The sequence below is a fragment of the Rhinolophus hipposideros genome (genome assembly GCF_964194185.1).
Source record: "Rhinolophus hipposideros genome assembly, chromosome: 2".
Lineage (NCBI taxonomy): Eukaryota > Metazoa > Chordata > Mammalia > Chiroptera > Rhinolophidae > Rhinolophus > Rhinolophus hipposideros.
Genome location: NC_138048.1, coordinates 10,303,593 through 10,322,695, shown reverse-complemented (window position 1 = coordinate 10,322,695; position 19,103 = coordinate 10,303,593).

The window sequence follows — 19,103 nt, the reverse complement described above, 5'->3', positions numbered from 1 at the left end:
GAATGTAGGCAGCAGTGACCCATGCTACTTTCAGGCCTGGCCCTGAAGAACATCCCATGCAACACTCCAGCTCTGGGGGCGGCCGGATGGCTCAGGTGGTCAGAGCACAAGCTCTCAACAACAAGGTTGCGGGTTCAATTCCCACATGGGATGGTGGGCAGCACCCCCTGCAACTAAAGATTGAAAATGGCAACTGGACTTGGAGCTGAGCTGCTCCCTCCACAACTAGATTGAAGGACAACAACTTGGAGCTGATGGGCCCTGGAGAAACACACTGTTCCCCAATATTCCCCAATAAAATTTATTTAAAAAAAAGAAAATCCTTCCAGCTCTATCTTTCCCAGTACTGCAGCCTTGGAGGTCATAGTATCCAGACGACGAGACTACAAATTAGAGGCAGGCTTCATGACCTGCACTGGAATGTGTCAAGAGTGGTAAATGAACTTTCTGTAGAGCCACTGAGTTTGGGTGGATATTTGTTACTGCAGCTTAGCCTATCTTAGCCTAGCCAATGAGGCCCAGCCAACAAGGCCCTCTTCTCCATGATAGCTCTCCTGTTTCATGCCAGTGAAACACTTCTCTAGGTCTCTTGAGGTGTAGCCAGAATCTAAGAGCACTCCCCACTATCAACAGTGAGATGTTGTCTGTGCCACTGTTCTTGAAGTTGTGGTTCTCTGACCACATTACCACTCACCCACTCAAATGAACCACAGAGTGAGTTTTCTACATAAATATCTAAAGACTAAATAAACTCTTTTGCTTATGCTGGTATCCTTTGGCATTCTTTCCAAATGACAATAAACCCTTTCTTATTCATTCAACAAGGTTTTATCTTGCATCTGCAATGGATCTTATGCTGTGCATAAGGCACTGAAGATTAGGGGAAGGAAATGTAAAAAGAGTAAAAGATTTGTTTTTTTCTTGATCTTTGTTTTTTTCTTGATCTTTTCTTGATCTTTGGTTGAAAGAATATCCTTTAAGACTCTCGCTTCTTATTTTCCTTTTAAAGATTCAATTTACTTTTTTTCTGGTTTTATTTTTATTTTAAAAACATTTTTATTAAAATATAGCTAACATACAATATTATATTAGTTTCATGTGTACACAGTAGTTATTCAACATTTATATCCCTAAAGATGTGATCACCATGATAAGTCCAGCAACCATCGGACACCGTACCAGCTATCATATTATTGACTTTATTCCCCATGCTGTACATTACATCTCCGTGACTTATTTTTTTAATACCTGGAGATACCTTCACCTCCTTTTTAAATTTTTTTAATACCTGGAGATACCTTCACCTCCTTTTTAAATTTTTTTAATACCTGGTGAAATACCTTCACCTCCTTTTTAAATTTTTCAATTACATTTGACATTCAATATTATTTTATATTAACTTCAAGTGTACAGCATAGTGGTTAGACATTTATATAATTTAGGAATTGATCCCCCTGACTTAGTCTAGTACCCACCTGGCACTATACATAGTTATTACCATATTAGTGACTATATTCCTTATGCTTTAGTTTACATCCCCATGACTATTTTGTGACTGCCAATTTGTACTTCTTAATCCCTTCACCTTCTTCACTCTGTCCCCCAAAGCCCCTCCCATCTATAAACTCAATAAATCTAATATCCATTTGACACCATACCTAGTTATTACAATATTATTGACTATATTCCTTATGCTATACTTTACATTCCTGACTACTTTATAACAATCAACTTATACTTCTTAATCCCTTACCCTTTTTTGCCCATCCCCCCAATCCCTCCCTCTGACAACTATCAAAATGTCCTCTGTATCTAAGAGTATGTTTCTGGTTGTTGTTTTTTTGTCTACTCTTTAGATTCCACATATACATGAAATCACATTGCATCTGTCTTTGTCTGTCTGACATATTCCACTCAGCACAACACCCTCCAGGTCTATCCATGCTGCCACAGATTACAAGAGATCATTCAAACAATATTCCATTCTATATATGTACCACCTCCTCTCTATCCATTGATCCATCGACAGACACCGAGGCTGCCCCCACATACTGGTCATTGTAAACACTGCTGCAATGAACATATGGGTGCACATGTCCCCTTGAAGTAGTGTTTTGGGTTCTTTCAGATAAATACCCAGAAGTGAGATTACTGGGTCCTTTTTGTCTCTTGTTATAGCCTTTATTTTAAAGTCTATTTTTTCTAGTGTAAATATTGCTACCCCAGCTTTTTGTTTGTTTGTTTCCATTTTCATGAAATAACTTTTTCCATCCCTTTACTTTCAGTCTGAGTGTGTCTCTCAATCTGAAGTGAGAGTCTTATAGGCAGCACACATAAGGGTCTTGTTTTCTTATCTATTCAGCTACCATATGTCTATTGATTGGAGCATTTAATCCATTTACCTTGAAAGTAATTCTTGATAGATGTGTAGTTATTGCTATTTTATTATTCATATTTTTGACCTTTTTTTCATCTTAAAGAAATCTCTCTAAGATTCCTTGTAATACTGGTTTGGTGGTGATGAACTCCTTTAGCTTTTTATTGTGTGGGGAGCTCTTTATCTTTCTATTTTATATGACAGCCTTGCTGGGTAGAATACTCTTGATTGTAGGTCCTTGCCTTTCATCACTTTGAATATTTTGTACCAATCCCTCTGACCTGCAAAGTTTCTGTGGAGAAATGAGCTGATAGTCTTATGGAAGCTCCCTTTAAGAGGACATCTGGGTTTTCTGTAGGTAACTAACTGCTTTTCTCTTGCTGCTTTTAAGATTCTCTCTTTGTCTTTAACCTTTGGCCTTTTAATTATAATGTGTCTTGGTGTGGGCCTCTTTGGGTTAATTTTGTTTGGGACTCTCTGACCTTCCTGGACTTGTATGTCTGTTTCCTTCACCAAGTTAGGAAAGTTTTCAGTCATTATTTCTTCAAATAGGTTCTCAATCTCTTGCCTTCTCTCTTCTCCTCCCTATGAAGCAAATTAATCCACACAGGGAAAATGGCAACTGTCTCTCCAGTCCTTACCCCAAAACTACACAACTCAGTCTCTACCCCTATGTCTCTGATGCCCCCTGAGTCACTGTTCCTCCACCAGAGCCCACGGTTAGTACCTGTGAGTGAGTGAGTCTGTGTGCAGTCCCTTTAAGAGGACATCTGGATTGCCTGAAGCCTTCCATCCCACCCAGATGGTCAGACTCCCTACTGGTTTTTCACAGCCAGATGTTGTAGGGGCTCCTCTTCCTGGCACTGGTACTCTGGGGAGAGTATTAGGGATCCCAGTGTGGGGCTGGGATCCCTCACTACTCTGGGGGAATCTCTCCAGCTAAGATATGCCTCCCAATTCGCAACCACCACACAGATGTGTGGGGCCGGTCTGTTCCACATCTGTGTCCCTCCTACCAGTCTTGATGTGGCTTCTTCTTTATATCCTTAGTTATAAAATTTCTGTTCAACTAGACTTTCGATAGTTCTCCAGGTTCATTGTTCTATAATTTAGCTTTAATTTTAATATGGTCATGGGGTGAGGCAAGTAGATTGTTTATCTACTCTGCCATCTTGGATCTTCAATTTATTATTTATCTTCAATTTATTATTAAAGACAATTTTAAAAGTTTCCTAGAAAGAAAACCCAAAGTAATCAGATGACCTTCCTTAACTACATAAATTACCCCCAAAATCAACAATTATCCTAGAGTTTCAATTTTCACAAAATGCTGCAAGCACTGTGTACTGAATTAAATAACGCAAAGTAGAGCTTTTCATCTGAAAGAGGCAGGAGGGAGCCTTCTATCACTGTTCAGGTTTGGGGTGTTCCCTGTGTTGTGCTTATTCAAGTGGCCATTTCCCCTTCCACAATACCACGTCCCCCTACTTCCCTCTCCTGAGGGAATCTTCCACAGTTCTGGGTCAGACAAGGCCTGAGAAAAGTCTTGGGAAGACCAGGGAATACAGTCAGTAATATCGTAATAGTTTCGTACTGGGTCAGATGGTTACTAGGCTTACCATGGGGATTACATCATAAGGTATATAAACGTCGAATCACTATGTTGAAACTAATCCAATGCTATATGTCAACTATACTTTGATTTAAAAGAAACGTCCTGGGGCCCAGAATAGTGTCCCTCCTGCAGGTTGGTTGATGGGAGAACTACTCCCTGCTGTCAGCTTGGGCTTTACCTGGAGGACAACTTGACAGTGACTCAGTTTTCCCAATTTTCTCTGGTGCCGAGAAAAGATGGTACTTGCTCCAGCAGAGAGATTCTAGGTTTAATCTAGGAGTACATCTTCTCTCCTGCTTAATCCCAGCCCTAGGAATTTTCTAGTTAGTTTGGAGACAAAAGAAAACTTGTTCTGTAAGAGTGTGTCTGACTGATTTACACCCAGATGAATGATGACTGGATTTAACATCACTGTTTAAGTTCACTGTAGTCGGCCTTCTCCCCAAAGCTTATGTGTAGCTGCCTAGACTGGACACAGGTCCCCTGCAGTGCAGAGGAAGAAGTGAAATGAGCATAGTGGGCAGGAAAGCACAGCAAAAGGAACCTGCAAGGTATTAGCTCACCACACACATTAACACTAAACTGGAAACTCTCTGCTTCAGATTTTTCTTTTTTATTACTTTTTAACAAACTTCATAGCTGCCCCCCACAAAATATGCTTGCTCTTTCCTTTTTAATACATAAATATATAAAAATGTTAAATACTTTGTTATATCGATTAACCCTCTATCCTTTACCTCAAAGGAAAGAAAAGCTTCCTATTTTAGTTAATAACTTGGTTGGGGTGAATTTCATATGAGACACAAAAACCCACTTGAAATGTCTCAAGCAAAGAGTGAGAGAGTAAGAGCAGGAGAGAGAGAGAGAGAGAGAGAATCAGAATGATGAGAAGAGTGAAGCCCACCCTCCGGCCCAGCTGTCCTTGGTCAGATGCCCACCCCTGCTCCATACTTGTGAAGTGAAGGATGGGTGACTTATGGGTACTGGGAGTGGCTCGGTACAGAGGACGCATGGTGGGGGGAGGGAGGGATAGAGGAGTTATCACAGAAAATGTGGATTTAGTAGGTACCCTCATAACTACCCATCAGGGTTGATTGAAAAAATTGTACTTCTGTATCCTACATATTAATCTGTACTCCTAGTGGGTCATTTGGTCTAGTTTCTAGCCTTATAATGACTGACCAAATTTCCTTCACAATTTTATTGTTTTCTAAAGAGAAAGACATTGAGATACACTGAAAGAAAGACATGGAGTCACAGCTTTACTTTTTTTGTGTGTGTATCTAATTCACAGATATCCCTGTTGACTGAATAGTACTTCCTTAAAAAAAAAAAAAAGATACTCTAGATATCTTTTTTCTAAAAGATACTGAATCTAAAAGTATCTAAAAGATATCTAAAAGATACTGAATAGGCAAAGCAGTTTCATTTATAGACTTATTCATTCTATTCTAACATGGCAGAATGTTTACATCCTTTCTCTGGTCTTCTCTCACCCACATCACAGCACACCTATGGCCAGACTCGCAGGTATATAAGGAGCTGGGGGAGCAAATTGTCCAGAGCTGAAGTCATGTTTACAAACACACACTTCTGGGCAAGAAGCTGACATCAAGACTTCTTATCTTTCTCCTCCCGCCCTTCTAGCTATTCTGTGAATCACATTAAAGTTCTTTATCTCATGAGATACAGGCAAGATCAATGCCACACCTTTAGCATGTGTTTGATGTCTCCCTCCCAGTGGGACTGCAGGGACGGACTTCCCATGGGAGTCTTTGCCCCTGGTCACTGCCTGGAGATGCAATATGAACTCAGAAAGTCTCAGTCATCAGATTCAAGGTGACTGCTCTCCCAGACTCATTTGAAGGGTGTTTTGCTTGTGGTGTAGTCCCATAGCACAACCACAGAGTATCTTATTTTTTGGAGGACTAGAGAAGTGTATTTCTGGTCTTAGTATTAGGAGGCATTGTCTTTCGTCAAAAGCACTGTTGCTTGTTTGTTTGTTTGTTTCTATGGGTACCATCACTCACTGTAATTTAGTCACCAAAAAGCCTAAGGCCACACGTAATGTCTAGGATTTTAAAGGTGCATATTATATCCTACTAACTAGCTTTATTCCTGGCTTGATTTTGGGTTCCTATGATTTTCAAACTTTTTAAAACTTATTTACCTATCTCTTCTATTTTATAATCTTCTCATGAATTATATGCTAGTTGCTTTAGGTTTTTAGAACAAGATGGGATGTAAATTTTTCACATCTAAGTCTTTCCATCATCCTTGGACAAAAGGGCATAAGAAGAGATGTAAACAAAATATAACCTGATCCTCAAAACGCTTTCACTTTAAATCCATTCTGTTTTGTTCCCTGCTGAATCCCCAGGTCCTAGAACAATGCCTGACGTGCTAAGCACTCGATAAATGTTTGTTGAATGATATGACCAATTTTCAATCCTTCTTTCTGTCGCAGAGAACTGACTGCTTCTAATCTTTGCCAAAGTCCCTAAACTCAGTCCCCTGCCTACCATCTCGCATGTACCCTTCTCCGCAGTTTTCATCTAACCATAAACGTAATGGGGCTTTCACTCCTTCCTTTGAAGGGGGTGACTATTTTGAGACAAAAATTCTGTTGTGCTGACACATCTTCTCAATCCTTAGCCAATAGCTGCCTACAACACTCCAGAGAAGACGCTAATGCTGGTTCTGAGGAGTGAATCAAATCACTTATAAGATATTGATTAAGCTTCCACCAGGCACCCTACAGGAAAGAGAAGTACAGGGCGTGGCCCCCTGCTCTTAGAACTTAAATCGGTTTCTTAAAATCATAGAAACTATGCTGCCACTAAAACACAGATCATCTTCCCAGTAAGTGAATTCAAGTTGAACCAGCTTGTGGAAGTGGGAAAGAGACTGGGTTCAAGCTCCAACTCTTCCTCTCATCCATTCTGTGATGGTAGGGCATCACCTAACTTTTCCTGACCTTTGCTTGCTTGCCTGAAACTAATCTCAATATCCTCAGAATTGCTCAGTAGATGAACATAAATTGCAATCATATTTGATCTAATTTCCAGTTTTTGATGGCTGTTAATACACAGCTCCGTGCCAAATTGAGAACCAAGGCATTGCCTCCCCACCCCTGCCCTCTTCCCTAATCCCTCCCATTTCATTCTGGGAGTTTCAAAGTCTTCCTGTTTCCTCAGGAACAAGTCTGTCCACACCAAGGCAGCTCACAGCTTACCCCTGGGTCTGAGGCCTCTACGAGGGGCACTGCTTTCCCAAGGCAAAGGTATTGTTCCCTGAGGGACGTTCTCCCACCCTAAGGTCCCAGAAGGCAACAAGCTCTATGACAAAGGTGGGGCGGGGATGGAGAAAAGCTCCTCTCAAATTCTGCTGCACACTCTCTCAACTGTGTTCTCCACTAGCCTTGTTTGTGTCTGGGATGTCAAATACATCTCACAAGAATGCTCAAAAGCAATGAAGTGACCAGGTTTAAATAAGAAAGAAAGGAAGGGAGGGAGGAAGGAAGGAAGGAAGGAAGGAAGGAAGGAAGGAAGGAAGGAAGGAAGGAAGGAAAGAAGGAAGGAAGGGGGAGGGAAAGAAGGCTCAAAAGCAGATCCACAGACTGAGCATGACACAAATGCCACATGCTTGCCCTGTCTTCTGTCACAAATCCCTCCTCTCCTCTCCAAGTACCCAGCTTCAAAATGTCCTTCTCCAACCCAAAAGGAGAAGCCTCATGCTTATCAGCTCTTGTAAATGTCTTGTCAATGCATCTAGAAGGGTCTCCAGCCCATCTTCTGTGGATTCAAGATCTAATTCACAGCTGGATTATCCACTATATGAAAGATGAAGCACCCGAAAGATCTTTACAATTCCTGATGGCTGAAACAGCCTATGTAGGATTGCAAGGAATCCAGTGCTGCCATGAGAGCACAGTACCACTAGCTGGGGTGGTGTGTCATTGGGAGCCCCGACTTCGGCCATGCAGGGGCGAGCAGAGGCGACCTGGGCCTCCAGAACCTGGTGGCCCCACCCCATGCACATCTGGGAGTCTGTTCTATGCAGGACCGGCCACACAGACCAAGGAGACAAGAAGGTGGATAATCATTATTTTAAGCCCCTGATATTCCTTAGTCATCTAATCTTAGAGGTTTCTTCTTCCCTTTGTTTTCATCTTCTCTTATGTTAGTACTACTTCCCATTTTCTTTAAGCAGTGAAAGGTTTACATCATACTTTTTAAATGGCTCACTTTAGAAATTGAAAGTTTCTGTGAAGGGCACCTTGGGGGCTTTCCAAATCTGCTCCCTGCTCAGAAAGTTCAAAGCTCTATCTTCAGCACCTTGTGAGTTGCAAATACTCCAGAGTCCAAGTGGAATTAATCACTGCCTCCAGCTGAGGTATCATCCTGGCACCCGTGAAAGGTAAGGAGGACAGGGTTGGCTTAGCAAGCTGACAGGGCCAGAGGAAGACATATGCAAGGCTGATTTCGATTTACTCAGCAGGTCGGCACCGGCCCTGGCCCCGAGAGGTGTTCAGTGTTCTGGGGAGGCTGACTGTGGAGGCTGCATGGAGGAAGCACGCCGATCCGGGCGAGGAAGCCTGTGTGCTGGAAGTTTCTCCAGCAGAACATTGAGAGGAAATGGTGTAGTTAGATTTACACAACAGAAGAACACTATGCTGGGGCTTATAGAGGGGGGATAAGAACAGAGACTGGGTCACCATCAAGGACATGCATTTTGCAGAATCTCACCCAGGAGATAATAAGGGTGTGACTCAGGCAGTGGAGGGATACAAAAATGTTTATGAGGCAGAATAGTCAGGATTCAGTGATTGATCAAACATAAGAAGTAAACAAGAGCTGTCTTCGGAGTTGAGTTCAGTTCTCTACTGAAGTCTCTCTCCCCTACCGCAATAGCTTGAATAAAATCTCTCTTGACATTTGTTAACAAGTGTCTGGCGAGAATTTTACCTCTTACACCACAGACAAGCCACCCAAATGCTCTGAAGTGAGTGAGGAGTGAGGAGACAGAATGTAGGACTAGAGCCTCAGAGGTGGGACCCACAGCAAGAGGTCTAAACACTTGAGAGGTGTCTCAAGGGACAAGGAGAAATAACCAGCTAAATATCTGGTCTCCTATCTCCAAATCTCAAATAGTTAAGCTCACCTGTGATTGCAGAATGTGGTGTGGATGTGTGCAAATCTGGAAATGCACACATGTGGACATGCACACAAGCAAACTAGGTACGGTGTCAAGCAGAGGTGGAGAGGGTCGAAACCTCTTCCATCACTTCTTCATTTCTTTTCTGATACACAAAATTCTTTTATTGGGAAAAGTATGTTTTATTATATAATTAAGAATAAAGGCTTACATGATCATCCTGGAGAGGTATATATCTATAAATTCCCATGTTTTACAGTGTCAGTGATTGCTGTTGGAGCCTTTTCTAATGGCTAATTTTGATCGGAAAAGAACATGGAAACAGTAAGAAACCACAATTTACCTTTCACTTCGAGAGGATGAAAGGGCACACACTTATAAGACAAGGGCGCCAAAAGTTAAACTTTGCCAAATTTGCCAATAATAGAATTGCTTAGTTGAGGTTCTTGTAGGGAAGAGAAACTAACAAATTGGACCGAAATGGAATTTATTGAAGGACAAAGGTTTCTCACAGAATACAAGGGCTGTTTGACCTCCAGCATTCAGGAAAGACTCCAGCAGCATGCACAGGTCCCACAGACCTCAACCACTAATAGGATTCTATCATCATCACATGACCCTTGAGTCCAAATGCATATTCCCAAAATAAACAATCAAGCCTTTTTGAGACAAGATTCTATGCCTGAATCAATCAGCTGTGACTAGGAGGGAGGGGCTCAGGCACTGACACAGGAGCCCTCTACGAGAAGGGCAGTGTGGTCAGATTCAGGGAAGTGCAGTACACCAGGGCTCCCTCCACACATGACTTCCAAGAAGTGGCCTTATCCTTTATAAAGCCCACAACTCTTCGCATCCTAAGTTATCACATACTGTAAGCTAAGCAGGGACTCTTTCCTGTGATGCAATGATACCCTTTTCACAAAAGGCTTACAAAGCTTAGTTAACTTACCCAGTCACAGATAGGCCAAGTACAGGAAGCAGGACTTAAACCGCTGTCCTCTGAGCTACAAAACCAAGTATGTGATGTGGGTGTGGGTGTGGGTGAGATGAGTAACCATATGGGTAGGAATTCATGAATAATAGGTTAGTGGGTGTCTGGAGCAGAACTGAAGAAATGTGGCCACTTGTGCTCCCCAACTAAGCTGTGTATAATAAGGCAGGGAAGAGGGGAGGAGGGACCAGAACACAGATGGAGGAGAGAGAGAAGCAAGAAATAGACTCAGATCAAGAGGGAGAGTCCTGGAATCTGCACATAAAGGTATCCATAAGGCACCCCAGACAGGCTATTCATTGTCCCCCAATAGCTATTCTCCCCTTACAATGTAGTAAAAACATTCTTAGTAGAATGAATGGCTGCCCAGCTAAGGGCTACATTTCCAACCTCCCTTCCCACTAGTGGCCACAAGATTCTGGCCTATGGGATGTGGGCAGAAGTGAGATGTGCAAAATCCATGTCACACTCTTAAATGGCATGTCCTTTACTCTTTCCTCCTTCCCACACTCTGGAATGCAGAGTTAATGGCAGGAGGTGAAACAGCCATATTGGACCATGAGGTGCCAGCCAAGTATGAGGATGGCAGAGCCACCAATGGAAGAAACCTGGCTTCCTGATAACTGAGAAGCTACCAATCAATCACTGCCAACCCAGACTTACTGTCAAGTCCAAGAAGTAATTTTATAATGGTTATATTGAAGAAATAATAAAATGCCATGCATCACGCACGGTATCATAGTAGGCACTAGTAAAGGCTAAATGTTTCTGTGATTGATGTGTAGGCTAAAAATACAAAAGAAAATGTGGTGTATTTGGCTAGAGAATCAGTGGTAATTTCTATGTCTTCTTTATCTACTTTAACAGTTTAAATGATTATATATTAATAGTAAAATTATTAATAAAGTATATTCCATCAGCTTAAAAATTTAAATGCTTGGAACTTTCAACATAATTATTCCTCTTCAGGGATTTTTTTCTTTACTCATAGGGAAACTTTCTTTCCAGATATTTCTATTATAAACCCAGCTACAGTGACTGTAATTATAGACTTTTGGCTTTTGTGTGAAATTTTTCATAGACCAAATTTCTTTAAAATGAAAAATTTTAATTACTACTTGTGAACATTAAATATTTTAAACTTTTTATTACGGATAATTTCAAATATATACATGATGAAAAAATAATATAATGAATCCCTACGTACCTATTGCACATCTTCAACTACAAATTCCTGCATAATTTTACTTATATGACCTCCTCCACATCTAATCCTCCCAAAGGATTATTTCGAGGCACACCCCAGACATCACATCATTTCATCAGTAAATATTTTGCATACATCCCAGGATAAGCATTCTTTTCAAAAACATGATCACAATATCACAACTAAAAAAAAAAAACCAATAATTCTTTATTATTGTTATCAAATATACAGTGCTGAAATTTCCCTAATTAGCTCATAAATTTTTTTTGCAGGATCCAAATAAATTCCATACATTGAAATCAGTTGATATGTCTCTTTTAATACATAGGTTATGGGGACTTTTATGAGAAAGACCAAGGAGCTCTCGCTTGTTTAAGTCACTGTTAGCTTGGAGTCTCTGGGTCACAGCAGGGACATCCTAATACCTCATTTCTCCACTAGACCTGCAGGGGCTTCAGCCTAGAACCACTGCAGAGTCTGGTTCTCCAGGCAAGCCTGTGGCTCATTACCCTGGTCCCCAGGCCTGGGCAGGGCGAGCATCTAGCACCCAATCCCATCTTGGGCCAAGACATTTCTAGTACTTTTTAGGCCACCTATCAGCCAGAGCTCATTGGAAGTACCACATTTCCACTAGGAGTAGTCCAGGCCTGGTTCGCCTAAAGCCTAGAATTTCTTTTCCAGGTTGCAAAAGAGCAATTCTGAAGGGCAGCCAGGTGGCTCAGCTGGTTAGAGCACGAGCTCCCGACAACAAGGTTGCGGATTCAATTCCTGCATAGGATGGTGGGCTGTGCTCCTTGAAAACGACAACTGGACTTGGAGCTGAGCTGCTCCTTCCACAACTAGATTGCAGAACAATGACTTGGAGCTGGTGGGCCCTGGAGAAACACACTGTTCCCCCATAGTCCCCAATAAAAAAATAAAAATAAACTTAAAAAAGAGCGTTTCTGAGAATTAGTCAATTTGTAAAATGGTGTTTCGGGGACCTAAGGGACCACCTAGGTCAGGAGGCAACAAACATTTTCTGAGAAAGGCCAGATAGTAATTGTTTTAGACTTAGCAAGCCATACAGTCTCTGTCACAACTATTCAACTCTGCCGTTGAGTTAGAAAAGCAATCATAGACAGCATGTAAACAAGTAAGTGTGGTTGTGTTCCAATGCAATTTTATTTATGGATACAAACTTGAATTTCATATAACTTCTGTGAAATACTATAATATATTATTACATATTATATCTTATATGCATACAGTTATATTATACTATGAAATAGTATATATTTTGTGTTATGAAATATTATTATTTTAATTTATTTCCAACCATTTAAAAATGTAAAAACCATTCTTAGCTTGCTGGTCATACATACACAGATGGCAGACCGGATTGGTTGCCTTTGGGCGATAATTTACCAATCCCTGATCTAGCCCAACCTTCACATCTCTTTTACCGAGAATTAAACTGAGGGCCAGAGAGGTGAATTAATTCACCCAAACTCACACAGCAAGTTGATGACAGAGGTCAGATTGGAACCCAAGTCTGCATCCCTTAAAATGCACAAAAGAGTGGAATACTTTAGTATGCAAGAACAGTATACTCAACAATTTGAAAGGCCAAAGACAGAAAACCAGAGCTTATACTCAGCGCCATATGGATACATAATAACAACAGACAGCCTGACTGTGGTGCCCAGTTTCCTAGTAACCACAGCCTCTCTGATGAAAAATTGCTCCAACTTGTTATTTATAACTTATTTCCCAATAGGAACGGTGAGTGATTTGTTTATATTTAGTTACAAGAGCCAGGGAAATCCTGATCTACCATCTTAGGGTAGACACAAACCTTGTAGCCACAGCTGCCAGGAGATGGAAGAAAGCAAGGAAGTGGCAATGTACAGTGTTATCCCTGTCACCACCAACAAAGGTCACATACAGCAATTACTGACTGTGTGACACAAATAACAGATGGTGTGAGGGGAACCGGGAGGGAAGGGAAGCATTCCTATTTATACTTTACGGAGGCAGTCATTATGAAAAACCTTTCTGCACCTAGTTCATTACTGGGAGCATCTGTTAATTCTGCCTGCCTTTTGACTTTGTTAGCATTACTTTGCTTCTGGTTCCTACAGTTAGGTTCCTGAGAATGAATTCTGCAGTCTCTGAAGGGCTTTCTTGGTTCCATCGAAAATTGGGTGATCTGAAGTCCAGGGAAAGAGCACAGAGCATGACACCAAAGCACAAACAGCCTTTAAATAGCAGAAGCTTCATGGGCCTGAGTCAGAGATTCCATGTGGAATCAGGTACAATTGACAAATTAGGCCAAAAGTAAAGAAAGTAAGCACTGAAGGGTTATCTGAAGATTATCTACTGTTGTCCACCACCATTACCACCCTTTTCTTTAAACTTCGGAGGCTCAAAGAGGGTAAATGACTTTTGTAAGATCACGCAGTATATTCAGTGAACCCATGTCTCCTTACTCCCTATGAACTTCCTGTTGTCTCAGCAGCCCCTAAAATAAGGCAGAAAACACAAAGCAGGCAGAGGTGAAGCATCAACACAATGCACTGATGCAGAGCCTTCCCTTCCTTTCATCCACAAATGCAAACAGACCATTACATGTCATTGCACAATCATAGGAAAGTAGTCAAAAAGAGACATTTGTTAAAAGAATGAGGAAGACAAGCTCTAAAACAATAATCCACCCCATTTGTGTGGCACTTTTAACAGAGACCTCTCATCCCCCTAAGTTTTGTAACAACTCTAAGAGGGCAACCAGGCAGGAGTTGTGCTTATTTTGAGGAGAAACAGCTAAAAGTCATAAACACCTGCTATGTGCCACTCTGGCCTAAATGCTTTTTAGGTATTAATGAACGATTCTTCATCGTGACCCAATAAGACGGTTAAAATTATTATCCCCATTTTACACAAGTAGAAACTGAGGCACAGAGAGGTGAAATGATTGGCTCAAAAACGCTGCCAGTACACAGATGTGGTGGACACACCCTCGGGTGATCCTCCCGACAAGTCATGCTTCTGTGTAATACCTGCCCCTTGCATGTTGGTGGGACCTGTGACTTGCTTCTTAGCAACAGAATATCATATAAAGGAGGAAATTACATAATGATAAAGGGGTCAATTCTCCAAGAAGACATCATTCTAAATGGGTATGTGCCTGACAACAGAGCATCAAACTTTGGGAGACAAAAACTGATAGAACTGCAAGGAAAAATAGATGAATCCACTATCATAGTTGAATACTTCAATACACCTCTCTCAGAAACAGGCATGTCCAACAGGCAGAAAACAGGCAGACATAGTCAACAATACCATCAACCAACTGAATATAGTGGACATCTATAGACTGCTTTATCCAACATCCTTCTCAAGCTCGCATGGAACACTCACCAAGGTAGACGACGATCTGGGGCATAAAACACACCTAAAATACTGTAAAATGTTAGGTTGTGGCCCATGTTCTGGCCCCTAAACATACCTGCCCAGTTGACCTGTTGACCTCTTAGAGTTGTTACAAAACTTAACAAATTTAAAAGAATAGAAATCACATAATGCCTGCTCTTAGACTACAATGGAATTAAACCACAAATCAATAACAGAAAGATAACTGGAAAAACCCTCAAATATGGGGAGATTAAAACAACATAGTTCTAAATAACACACAGGTCAAAGTAGAAATCTCAAGATAAATTTTAAAATATTTTGAACTAAATGAAAATGGAACACAATTTATCAAAACTTGTGGAATGCAGCAAAAGGAGTGTTCACAGGGAAATTTATAGCACTGAATGCATACATTAGTAAAGAGGAAAGATCTAAAATCAAAAAGCTAGTTTTCTCAGGAAACTAGAAAACAGAAGAGCGAATTAAATCCAAAATAAGATAAAGAAAATAATAAAAATTAGAGATGAAATTAAAAACAGGAAATCAACAGAGAAAATCAACAAAACCAAAAACTGTTTTTTCTAAAAGATCATTAAATCAATAAGCCTCTAGCCAGGCTAGCTAAGACAAAAAAAGAGAGAGGGTACAAATGACTAATATAAAAAAAAGAGGGGACATCACTACAGATCCCATGGACATTAAAAGGATAAAAAAGGTACACTGTGAACAACTCTACGCTCACAAAATTGGTAACCTAAATGAAATTGAGGAATTCAGTATTTTGCCATGTGTAATGAGCACCCACGTTTTTGGCCCAAACTCTCAGGGAAAATAATCTTTCATTTTATTTTTTTAATTTAAAGTTTTATTTGTTTGCATTTAAGTACTTGTTTTTTGTATTATAAAGGAGTTTTAGCATCTATTTTTTAACATATTATGGTACAAGAAATTTTATGTGACAAATAATTACAAAACACAAGAACAGATACAAGGTACAAGAAATTTTATGTACCAGTAACAAATTTACGATATTTACGCATCATAGAAGGCCAAGAACTCTTCGGTTGTAAGATTGTCGTAAGTTCAACAAAACTGATTAACTTATTCCAGGGTATTATTTTGCATACGGATATCATTATTGATTTCTAGAGTTACACTTTTAACTCACAAGAATAAATAAAAGAACTGAAAACATTTATATAGATATAGAATTAATACTACCCATGTATAATGCGCATCTAATTTTTCCTTCACAAATTTGGGCAAAAAAGTATGCATTATGCATGGCAAAATACGGTACTTGAGAGACACAATCTGCCAAAACTCACACAAAAAAGAAAAAGACCACGTGTATAAGCCAATAGAATATGGTAAAGGTTATAGGATATCACTCTCATCATGTTACCTTAAATGGCAAAAGTAAAGGGATTTTGCAGATGTGATTAAGATCCCTAATCAGTTTGACTCTCAGCTTATTAAAAGGAAGATTAGATTATCCTGGATGGGCCTGAACTAATCACATGTGTTTTTGTGTGTTTTTTTAAGATTTTATTGGGGAAGGGGAACTTTATTGGGGAACAGTGTACTTCCAGGATTTTTTTCCAAGTCAAGTTGTTGTCCTTTCAGTCTTAATTGTGGAGGGCGCAGCTCAGCTCCAGGTCCAGTTGCCATTGCTAGTTGCAGGGCACAGCCCACCATCCCTTGTGGGAGCTGAACCGGCAACCTTGTGGTTGAGAGGACGCGCTCCAACCAACTGAGCCATCCAGGAGCTCAGCTCAAGGTGCCGTGTTCAATCTTAGTTGCAGGGGGCAGAGGCCCCCATCCCTCCTGGGACTCGAGGAGTTAAACAGGCAACCTTGTGGTTGAGAGCCCACTGGCCCATGTGGGAATCGAACCAGCAGCCTTCGGAGTTAGGAGCATGGAGCTCCAACCACCTGAGCCACCAGGCCGGCCCACATGAGTTCTTTATAAGAGATCTTAGGCTTCCCCCAAGATTAGAGAATTAAAGAAGCAGAGACTCCACTTTTTCTGCTGGTCTTAAAGAAACAAGGTCTGTAGTCACAAGAAAATAAATTCTGCCAAGCACTAAGTGAGCTTAGAAGAGGACCCTAGTCTGAATAAGAACTCAAGGCCTGGCCTACACCTTGATGGCAGCTTTGAGACCCTGAGCAGAGGACCCAGCTAAACCATGCCTGGACTCCTGACCCAAGGAAACTTTGACATAATAGGTGTTGTTTTAAGCTGCTATCTATGGTAATTTGTTACGCAGCAATAGATAACTAATACAGTAGAGAAGCAAAGATTCCCACCCAAACAATCTGACTCTAGGCCATGTGCTTTAAATGCTGGTTCTCAGGTTCTTTCTGACACCAAATGAAATGTCATTTATCCGTCTGACCAACCAGCTATCTAAAGTAGAGGTTCCCACAATCCCCTTCTCAAGTTAATAATTTGTTAGAATGGCTCACAGGACTCCGCTTTATTTCTGCATAATGTTTTATGATAAAGACTACAAGTAAACAGCCTGATGAAGAAGGTGAGGTCCAGAAGGGTCCCGAGAATAAGAGTCTCCGCCCCCAGTGGAGCTGGGATGTGCCATCCTCCTGGCACGTGGATGTGTTCACTAACTTGAAAGTGCCCCCATTTCCATTGTTTAGGGTTTTTATGTAGGTTTCACTACTAGAAATGATTGATTAAACCATTGGCCATTGGTGATTAACTCAATCTCTAGCCTCTCTGCCTTCCCCAAAGTGGGGGCTGGGGCTGAAAGTTTCAGGCCTGTCATCAAGACTTAGTCTTTCTTGTGGCCAGTCCTCATTCTGAAGCCATCGAGGGGCCCAGCCAAGCCTTCTTAGAACAAAAGAGAGTCCTGTCACCCTTGTCACTCAGGAAACTCCAAGGGTTTTAGTTCTATGCCAGGAACTGGGGACAAAGACCAAATACATATTTTCCATTATACCACACTGGTCTTTGGGCCTCTTAGATGAGGACTAAGACTCATACAGTAACCAAGTGACCAATCAAAGGCCACATGACCAGTGACTGGGGGACTGAGTCAGGACAAGTACCCCACTCTTCTCACTTTAATACTTCTAACTTCCAGCTCTATCCCTGACTCAGGCTGCTACTCCTAACATACATAATGGCAGGGGAAAATCATTTTGTTTTGTTTTTTAAGGAGGATGCAGTTGACAGTGGCCCATATGGGGATCGAACTCACAACCTTGGTGTTATTAGCACTATGCTCTAACCAACTGAGCTAACTGACCATGCCTTAAAGGAGAATTTTTCACATCTAAGAGGTAAGAAAACATTGGCTATAGGTTAGGAATTTTCACATACCATGTTTTCCCAAAAAGTAAAACCTAGCAGGACAATCAGCTCTAATGCATCTTTCGGAGCAAAAATTAATATAAGACTCGGTATTATATTACATTATATTATATCATATCATACTCAGTATTAATTATATTATAATATTATATTATATTATATTATATTATATTATACCCAGTCTTATATTATAGTAAAATAAGACCAGATCTTACATTAATTTTTGCTCTAAAAGATGCATTAGAGCTGATCGTCTGACTAGGTCTTATTTTTGGGGAAACATGGTAAGTCATGTTCATTATGATTCTATGAGGTAAGTCAAAGGAGATATGGAAAGTGAAGCTCGGAGAGACTAACTAACTTTTCCAAGGTTACACAGTCATTGGGAGGCCCTGGGATTTGACCCTGGGTCTGACACTCTCTTTCTCCTCCACTCCACACCACCAAAGAACAAAAGGAGAATATATCAGCCATCTTCTAGTTTCCAGTGGATTGGTAGAATTCTTTTAGGAAGGAATATAATCAGGAAATTTCCATCTCCACAGAAAGTGGAACTAAAGAAAATGAATGATAATTAAAGCATAAAGGATTTAACTTAATCCTAAAGAAGAGCTTTCCAAGGGTAAGGTTAATTAAACACTAACGAGATTTTGTTAAAAAAAAAAATGAAGGCTCTAAAATTCTGCTTCCGGATGTCTGTTTATGAATCATCATAGGAAAACAGCAAGAAAAAAAAGGGTTGGGGATAATTTTGCAAGCTAGTCAAAATGCTTGCAAGCCCAAGGTTTTCAAATCTGACTGAGACTAAATTGAGTAAATGATTATAAAGATGAGTTGTAGCTTTCTGGGAAACTATAGCAAATGTTAATAACATTAAAATTTTACATACTGGGCTAGGCCAGTGACTTAGGCGATTGGAGCTCCATGCTCCTAACTCCGAAGGCTGCCGGTTGGATTCCCACATGGACCAGTGGGCTCTCAACCACAAGGTTGCCGGTTCTGTAAGAGTAGGTTAGCATAAGAAAGGAAG